This window comes from Triticum urartu, unplaced genomic scaffold, assembly GCF_003073215.2.
Source record: "Triticum urartu cultivar G1812 unplaced genomic scaffold, Tu2.1 TuUngrouped_contig_8605, whole genome shotgun sequence".
Lineage (NCBI taxonomy): Eukaryota > Viridiplantae > Streptophyta > Magnoliopsida > Poales > Poaceae > Triticum > Triticum urartu.
In genome coordinates, this window is record NW_024119572.1 from 3,083 (window position 1) to 11,302 (window position 8,220).

At 44.1% G+C, this 8,220-nt stretch overlaps 1 long non-coding RNA gene across 4 annotated transcripts; it reads left to right on the plus strand.

The window, feature by feature from the left end:
• The first annotated feature begins 4,959 nt into the window (after positions 1-4,959).
• Positions 4,960-7,531, plus strand: LOC125531969. 4 transcript variants are annotated; one of them, XR_007293653.1, is made up of 3 exons: positions 4,960-5,509; positions 5,841-6,900; positions 7,471-7,531. It is a non-coding gene; the product is annotated as an uncharacterized LOC125531969 (long non-coding RNA). The 4 variants fall into 4 exon arrangements; XR_007293652.1 differs by lacking the exon at positions 7,471-7,531 and adding an exon at positions 6,980-7,464; XR_007293651.1 differs by lacking the exon at positions 7,471-7,531 and having other exon boundaries at positions 4,960-5,330; positions 5,401-5,509.
• The last annotated feature ends 689 nt before the right edge of the window (positions 7,532-8,220 follow it).

Sequence of the window (8,220 nt, forward strand, 5' to 3'; positions counted from 1 at the left end):
GTGCCAACCCCTATGCATAGGTTCATGGGCGGAACCCGCAAGTTGATCACCAAAACATACACCAAGTGAATCACGTGATGTCCCATTGTCACCACAGATATCCACGGCAAGACATACATCAAGTGTTCTCAAATCTATAAAGACTCAATCCGATAAGATAACTCCAAAGGGGAAACTCAATTCATTACAAGAGAGTAGAGGGGGGAGAAAATATCATAGGATCCAACTATAATAGCAAAGCTCGCGATACATCAAGATCGTATCATCTCAAGAACACGAGAGAGAGAGAGAGATCAAACACATAGCTACTGGTACATACCCTCAGCCTCGAGGGAGAACTACTCCCTCCTTGTCATGGAGAGCACCGGAATGATGAAGATGGCCACCGGAGAAGGATTGCCCCCTCCGGCAGGGTGCCGGAATGGGTCTAGATTGGCTTTCGGTGGCTACGGAGACTTCTCGCGGTGGAACTCCCGATCTATTGTGCTCACGGATGTTTTTAGGGTATATGGAGATATATAGGCGGAAGAAATACGTCAGGGGGGCCACGAGGGTCCCACGAGGGTGGAGGGCGCGCCCACTGCCTTGTGGCCTCCTCGTAAGTCCCCTGGCGTGCACTCCAAGTCTTCTAGGCTTCTTTCCTTCCAAAAATGAGTTCCGTGAAGTTTTAGGTCAATTGGACTCCGTTTGATTTCCTTTTCTTCGAAACCCTAAACAAGGTAAAAACAGAAACTGGCACTGGGCTCTGGGTTAATAGGTTAGTCCCAAAAATGATATAAAAGTGTATAATAAAGCCCATTAACATCCATAACAGTAGATAATATAACATGGAGCAATCAAAAAATATAGATACATTGGAGACGTATCAAGGCACCTGGGGAACCTAGTGATTGCCTGTATTTTTGGAAATCCCGGGGTACCGTGTGATTCTCCTATGGACAGCCACCCAGGCTCAAAGGGATCATAAGATTATTCATGCTAGAAACTTCCGTGTGCAGCCACATGCCATTATGGGCTCTGGCATAGTTGAGTAAGTTGTGGGAAACCTTTCCATGATGGGCTAGCAGATGTAGGGGATTGTAGGTGTACAGGCCTATCTATCGGTTAAGGGGACCTCTTCGGAAAGACTGTGTCTCGGTCATCCGTTTCTCAAACATTATGTAGTGCGAGAAATCCAACGGAGGATATCGAGTCTTGTGGGGAAAAGTGCACAAACCTCCGTAGAGTGTACAAACTAATCATGGTTAGCCGTGTCCCCGATTATGGACATCTTGAGTATCTAGTTCTTGGATTAGCATGTGGATCTCATCACTCTTAATATAATTTGATTGGGTTTAATGATGATGCTTAATTGGGATTGAGTTGGGTGAACCTTCTCAATGTTTAACAACCACCACAATAGTTAAGTAAAATCTATTCCTTTGTTGTAGGAAAAATTGGCTTTCCGCAAAACATATTAACCATACAGCCTCCACCAGCCATATATGCATATAGGGATAGCTTTATCTTGTTCATTACTCTCTTGTGTTACATTGCTAGCATATTCCATGTGCTGACCCGTTTCGGGCTGCAACATATCATGTTGCGGAATTTTCAGAGGACGAGTAAGGAGCCTTAGGTCGTGGTCTTTCACTCAGTGATACCGTTGGAGTTGATGGACTCACTTTATCTTCCAACCCTTCCGCTGTTATCGTATTAGATGGCCTTAAGCCATATTTATTGTAATAAGTTCTCTTTTGAGACATTCAATGTAATAAGTGTGTGATTGCTACTCTGTTATAAATCCTCAAGTACTGTGCGTGTCAGCATTACCGATCCATGGATGACACTGATGCACAGAGATCAGACTGTTTGAGGTCTGGTCGCTACAGGTCAAAAGTTAGCGGGCTGGCCCATGAAAAGCCTGTTAACGGTCTCTTCACAAATAGCCCATTTCACGGCCCGGTAACTCATGACCCGTTAGGGCCTACCTGAAATCGGCCCAACAATGTCATGTGGGTCGTTGAATGTAACACCAGCCCATTTCACTTTCGGCCCATATGAGGCCTTCGTATCTTTAAGCCCTTTAGAGGCCCATGGTGGCTCTAACCCATAAAGAACAGTAAATTTCTTTGTACCCGTTAACGACCCATGATTCACATGGGCCGTTTCCATCCCGTGTTTGCTTTCGGCCTACTGACTGCCCATACGTTCTTGGGCTCCTTTCCGGCCCTCGGTTACTTCCGACCTGTTACTCGCCTATTCCCCTAATTGGCCAAATTCGGCCTCTGGAAAGAGTCAACCCGTTTCAGGCTTGTTAACCCGTTGCGCCATATCCAGCCCATCCTATATTCTGGCTCATTAATGACCTGTTATGCCTGTGACAAAATTAAGCCTTTGTTGTCCTCTGACCTGTTAACGGCCCGTTACCGTGCTGGGCCGATACCAATTATGCCCGTTTACGGCCCATGTTAACCCATTTATCCGATGGCCAGAGGCCCACCGATTCTATGGCCCTGTTGGAGGCCCATTTATCGACTGCCCGTAGGAGGCCCATGGATCCTACGACCCATAGGAGGCCCATGGATCCTATAGCCCGTAGCAGGGTCAAGGTTACCATGGTCCGTATATGGCCCATGGTTGTTGCGGCCACTAGCAGACCAGGGAAAAAGAAGACTAGGAAATAAATAAGCCCGAAACTAATGCTAGGCTATTAAGGCAATTGCACATATTACATCCACTGGGCATCAAAGATCACCACCAGTGCAAATATAGGGAACACCCTACACTATAAAAAACGGCTTGCTGTTTTCTTTAGCCGGTGGCTGCACGTTAAGAACAAATTTTGTATCGCAACAAAACAAATTACAACTATAAAACAAAAGGAAGGTTGGCATAAAAGTTAATAGTATGGCAGATAAATGCACCACCAGAAGTTCAGAAGCTCAATTCATTTGACCTGACTGTTACGTTTTCATGTTGTATTGTCCGATGGAGCACCATATATAACCTTCTCCTTCATTTCTCCTAGGCTCCTGAACAACATAGCAAATGTCTGATAGTCTGGTTTCAAAACCATGCATATCTTGACGACATCGAACAATGTATGTCCTTGTTTCACGAAGGGTCTCTGTTAGGGAATGGACTTGTGTCTGGAGCGCAGATATAACATTGTTTTGAGCTTGCATATCTTGATCACAAGGCAATTTGGACGAGATTGCCTTAACAACCAACCCAGTATTACGCAGGAACGTGCTTTTGGCACTGTTAGTGGACAGGTACTGACCCACTGCATCAAGAGCTGACATTGCGGTTATAGTTGCATCACCACCTTCAGAAGGTGGCGGTTCCACCATTTTTTTCCATAGCTTGCTGAAAAGTTGAGTTTTTACATTAGTAGTACCAGAACTAAAGATATTAAGGAGGCAGCAAAACCAAAAAATAGCTTTGGTCTATATACAGAACTTATTCTGGTGAACCCATGTAAAATATTAGTTGTATTTTACTGCAAAGTACATAATAAAACCATGTTCCAAACATATGACCATGTACCATGGCTAATGTATTGTCTATTTCTTCACATTGTATTGACAGCTAAGGATAAAGAGACAAAGTTTATAATATGGTAAGCATAGTATGACATCATTCATATCACAAAACAACTAAGAATAGACAAACAAGCAATTGTAACATTGTGTGGGCAAGTCCAGCACGGAACTAGATTACAGGTCAAGACCAAAGGAACATCACTCCTCTCTTTTAAACCTTGTAAGGTGCAATATATGCTAAGACAATTGTGTATAAAATTTAAAAGAGTAATAGACATTGGGTGCAAACCATGCAGTTCAAGGCACGAGTCAGAGTAAGTAGTAGTTAAAAGGCATGAGGATTAAGGACTTACAACAGCGGCTTTGACTGGTGTAGTCATGCCCTTCGTCTTGCTGGTGTGACAGTCCTTGAAGATTTCCACAACATTTGGTTCAGGTACTTTTTGGTCCTTGCGGGCTTTCCTCTGCATTTGGAACAAGTCAATATAGATCTGATAATATGGTACAGCAAAAAGAGTGAAACAACAGCTAATTACAAGAGCCTCGCAGTGTGCAATATAGCTACGAGATCCTGTCGTCTGTTGGAATTTCACTTTCATACGGTTGGCCTTGTTCTTTGAATAGTTCACCTACAAGAAGATAGATTTGTGTGGCACATGCGTAAATAGGACTTCAACATGTGATCTGATCACATATATATAATGTACCTGATACTTCGGATCAGACCAGTGTTTAACGAGGCCTCTCCAGTCTTCATCCGATATATTTTCCACTGGAGATGTTTGGGCAAGTTCACTATTAGCCTTGCCTTCAAAGTGAGTTTTCCTCAAGTTATACCAATACTGTCGCAAAGCGGACTTGAAAACATGGGTGCAAGCTTGTCTGGTTGCATCATCTTGGTTATCCAACTTGAACCTCATCTATTGAAAAATTATGGGAGTCTCATTATCAGCAACCTAGAAAGTATGGGACAAAGCAAGACGATATTACTAGTTTCCAACCATACTTCTTTACCTAATAATAAACCAGTGATTGCTTCTGGTCGTCCGTCATCGGCCTTTTTGCAAAAAAGTCCCTCAGTTTCTGCGAAATTAACCCACAGTCCTATTTTAAGTGGGTATATGAGAAAACATTTATTTGTAGGAACACCCCTGCATTTGAGAGTATTCAATGCGCCATCCTTATGTTTCTTTTTTTGCAGGGGGGCGGCCATGGGGAGGGGAGGCAAATCGGGGAGGCGACGCTGTGCTCCGGCGCCGGATCAAGCTGCGGGGGAGGCGGGAGCCACGCGAGGAGACGAAGGAGGAGAAAATGAAGAGGCATGGAGGAGAGGTGGGCGAGCAGGAAGGGTTGGGGCGCAGTCGGCGGAGCTGGAAGGAAGTCGGCCGGAGCTTCGAGCACAATGGCTGGTGGACGCGCCATGGCCCACGCCGGCGAGAGATGAGAGAGATGAGTGGGAGAGAAAAGAGAGGACGGGAAGGAGATGAGAGGCCAGAGGGAGAGAGAAGGGAGTGGTGGTCACTTCAACGGGCTGCAGCGCGGCGCCGCCCCGGCCGCTGAGGCCGCCCGACCACCCCATCGCCGAGTCGCCACCCCCACTGACTGCCCCGTGCTCGCCCTTAGACCAAGTCGAGCCAGCGATCGTTGCCCACATCACCGAACCTCGCTCCCCTTCTCCACCCCAGCAACCACGCACTCTTGGAGACGCCCAGGAGCTCGCCGGCAACACTCAGCAGACGTAGGAGAGCTGCGTGCATGGTGCGTTTGAATGTGCGGACGCGAGGCAGTGGAGGGCTCAGCAAGGTTTGGTTTCAGCTCCAAATTGTTTTCAGAATCATGTTCTAATCTAATCTAATGGTTGTTTCTGCCGCAGTTAACAAATTATATTGCCTTGTACTACTTTCTAACAAATTAGCTCCTACGAAGACTAATGGAAGGATCATCAGACCAACGTAGTCAAATTGGCCGCTTCAAATTTTTGGGTATGTGCATTGACGGTTTACCTTAATGCCAGTAATTCTTGATTTTCGCTTCATATACGAAATGGTTTAGCTAGCTCTTGATGAATATCTTTCGGTACACCTGTAAGTTGTGTAGCAAATGGTTCTTAGCAATTCTGATTGTACACTGAAATTTAGGTGCTTTTGGAGAGCTGATTGTACAATAAAATGATGTACCTTGCAATATCATTTTTCTCGCAAATGATGAAATTCAGAGCATCTAAGTCTTAAATTTATCTGCTAAAATATTGATATTTGTCCTTCATGTTGTCCGGCAAGTTGAGATGTGCATTGCTTAATTATGTGATTACAGCCTTGGAGCTGATCAGCAGCACGCGAACATGCATCAGGAAGCCTACGGATAGCTAGAGCAGGAAGGTGTGGATCTTGAGCTGCAGCGACAACAACAACTTGGGCGTTGCCCGCAAAAAAACAACAGTTCAAGTGCTCAATCAAGTGTAAGTTTGCATCCAGTCAATTATTGCAGTTCTACAATGACACATTCAGATTCTTGCATCCAAAGTTAGATAGGAACAGGAAAGAATCTCCAACGCTTATTTACATGGGAAAGAACACTCTTGTAACTTTGGTTCAGATCCTCAGTCTATCCTAACCACCATAGATTGAGTTTGCAAGCAAAAGGATCACACAATATGACATTACAAGGAGCAGTCTTTTTCTTCACATCTTTGTTTTAGCTTGCATCCGACAGTTGTGTGCTCCAAGATTAGGCAACCAAAACTGAACTTATGACTACATGAGTGCATGAAGAACTGTTAATAACTCTTATTTGACTAATCTTTGGATTGACTGGAGACAAGATTCTCTGGCTTTGGGGATTGTCCTTTGGCGTTCTATTGGGGTTCTATTCATGTGCACTAGGCACTTCTCAACACTTCAATAATTATTCTAGAACCTCTTTAAATTTGCAATGCTCATCAGATTGTACAGGTTTTGCAGTCAACTATTCAGATTATTGACTAGGGACGATATTTTCAGTCCTACTGAGTCTGCAAAGGATGCGCCAAGCCAAGATTAATTATGGTTTTTGTAAATTGCATCGGTTTACTTATGTACCTGCTCCTTAGATGATTGTGAATTTGTGATTCAGTCGTGGAAATTTGGGTGCTTTCCTTGAGTGTCCTGAAAAATGGTTCAACGCGTGTTTGCTAGAAACTATAGATTAGCAAGACTAACTAGTGTTGAGCATGTCAATCTATGTGTGGGCACGAGTGAAAATGTAAATCATGTTAGAGATGAGTTTCTGGAAAAAAGTCCCGGAGACGCGCTGCTGCTGCTCTTGATAGCCAAAGTGGAGGCTGTAGTTCTAAGACTTCAAGGAGGAAAGGAATACATGGTTGCTTCTTGGAAAGGTGAGTTGTTTCCCTGCAAAAAAATAAATCTCTTACACTTGTTTAACTGAACCTGTTCCACTGTCATTGTTGTGTTCAGATAAAAATTGTTATTGGTCTCTCAATGCCTAAGCTGTTGTGGATTAATTTGATTTGATTTGGATTGTACTCCAAGAGTCCACAAGATGTCATTTCCGAATGTGGTACTAATTTCAGAACATAGCACCATTTTCTAAAAATAAGGCTGGGCAACATGAGCCAACCACATGGATGCTTCAAGAGGAATAAACTCACTGTAGCTACCGAATTGGTATTAGTAAGTTGCTGTTCCAACTTCCTAGAGAACCACAGGGGTGTTTTTTTACTATTTTTGGTTGCAGCACATGGCGACAATGACGAGCACTTGTATTTTTAAGTGTTGCACCACTTTTTTGTTGACCTTTGATTCATGTATATTGATATGTCTCCGACGTATCTACTTTTCCAAACACTTTTATCCTTATTTTGGACTCTAACTTGCATGATTTGATTGAAACTAACCCGGACTGACGTTGTTTTCAGCAGAATTACCATAGCGTTATTTATGTGCAGGAACAAACGTTCTTGGAATGACCTTAAACTTCACGGAGCAACTTTTCAGAAAATATGAAAAATACTTGCAAAAGATGAAGGCCAGGGGGCCCACCACCTCTCCACAAGGGTGGGGGGCGCGCCCCCTACCTCGTGGGCCCCCTGTTGCCTCTCCGAATCCAACTCCATATATTGTGTTTCGGGGAGAGAAAAATCAGAGAGAAGAAATCATCGCGTTTTACGATACGGAGCCGCCGCAAAGCCCTAAAACCTCTCGGGAGGGCTGATTTGGAGTCCGTTCGGGGCTTCTGAGAGGGGAATCCGTCGCCATCGTCATCATCAACCATCCTCCATCACCAATTTCATGATGCTCACCGCCGTGCTTGAGTAATTCCATCGTAGGCTTGCTAGACGGTGATGGGTTGGATGGGATCTATCATGTAATCGAGTTAGTTTTGTTAGGGTTTGATCCCTAGTGTCCACTATGTTCTGAGATTGATGTTGCTATGACTTTGTTATGCTTAATGCCTGTCACTAGGGCCCGAGTGCCATGATTTCAGATCTGAACCTATTATATTTTCATCAATATATGAGTGTTCTTGATCCTATCTTGCAAGTCTATAGTCACCTATTATGTGTTATGATCCGTTAACCCCGAAGTGACAATAATCGGGATACTTACCGGTGATGACCGTAGTTTGAGTTCATGTATTCATTATGTGCTAATGCTTTGTTTCGGTTCTCTATTAAAAGGAGGTCTTAATATCCCTT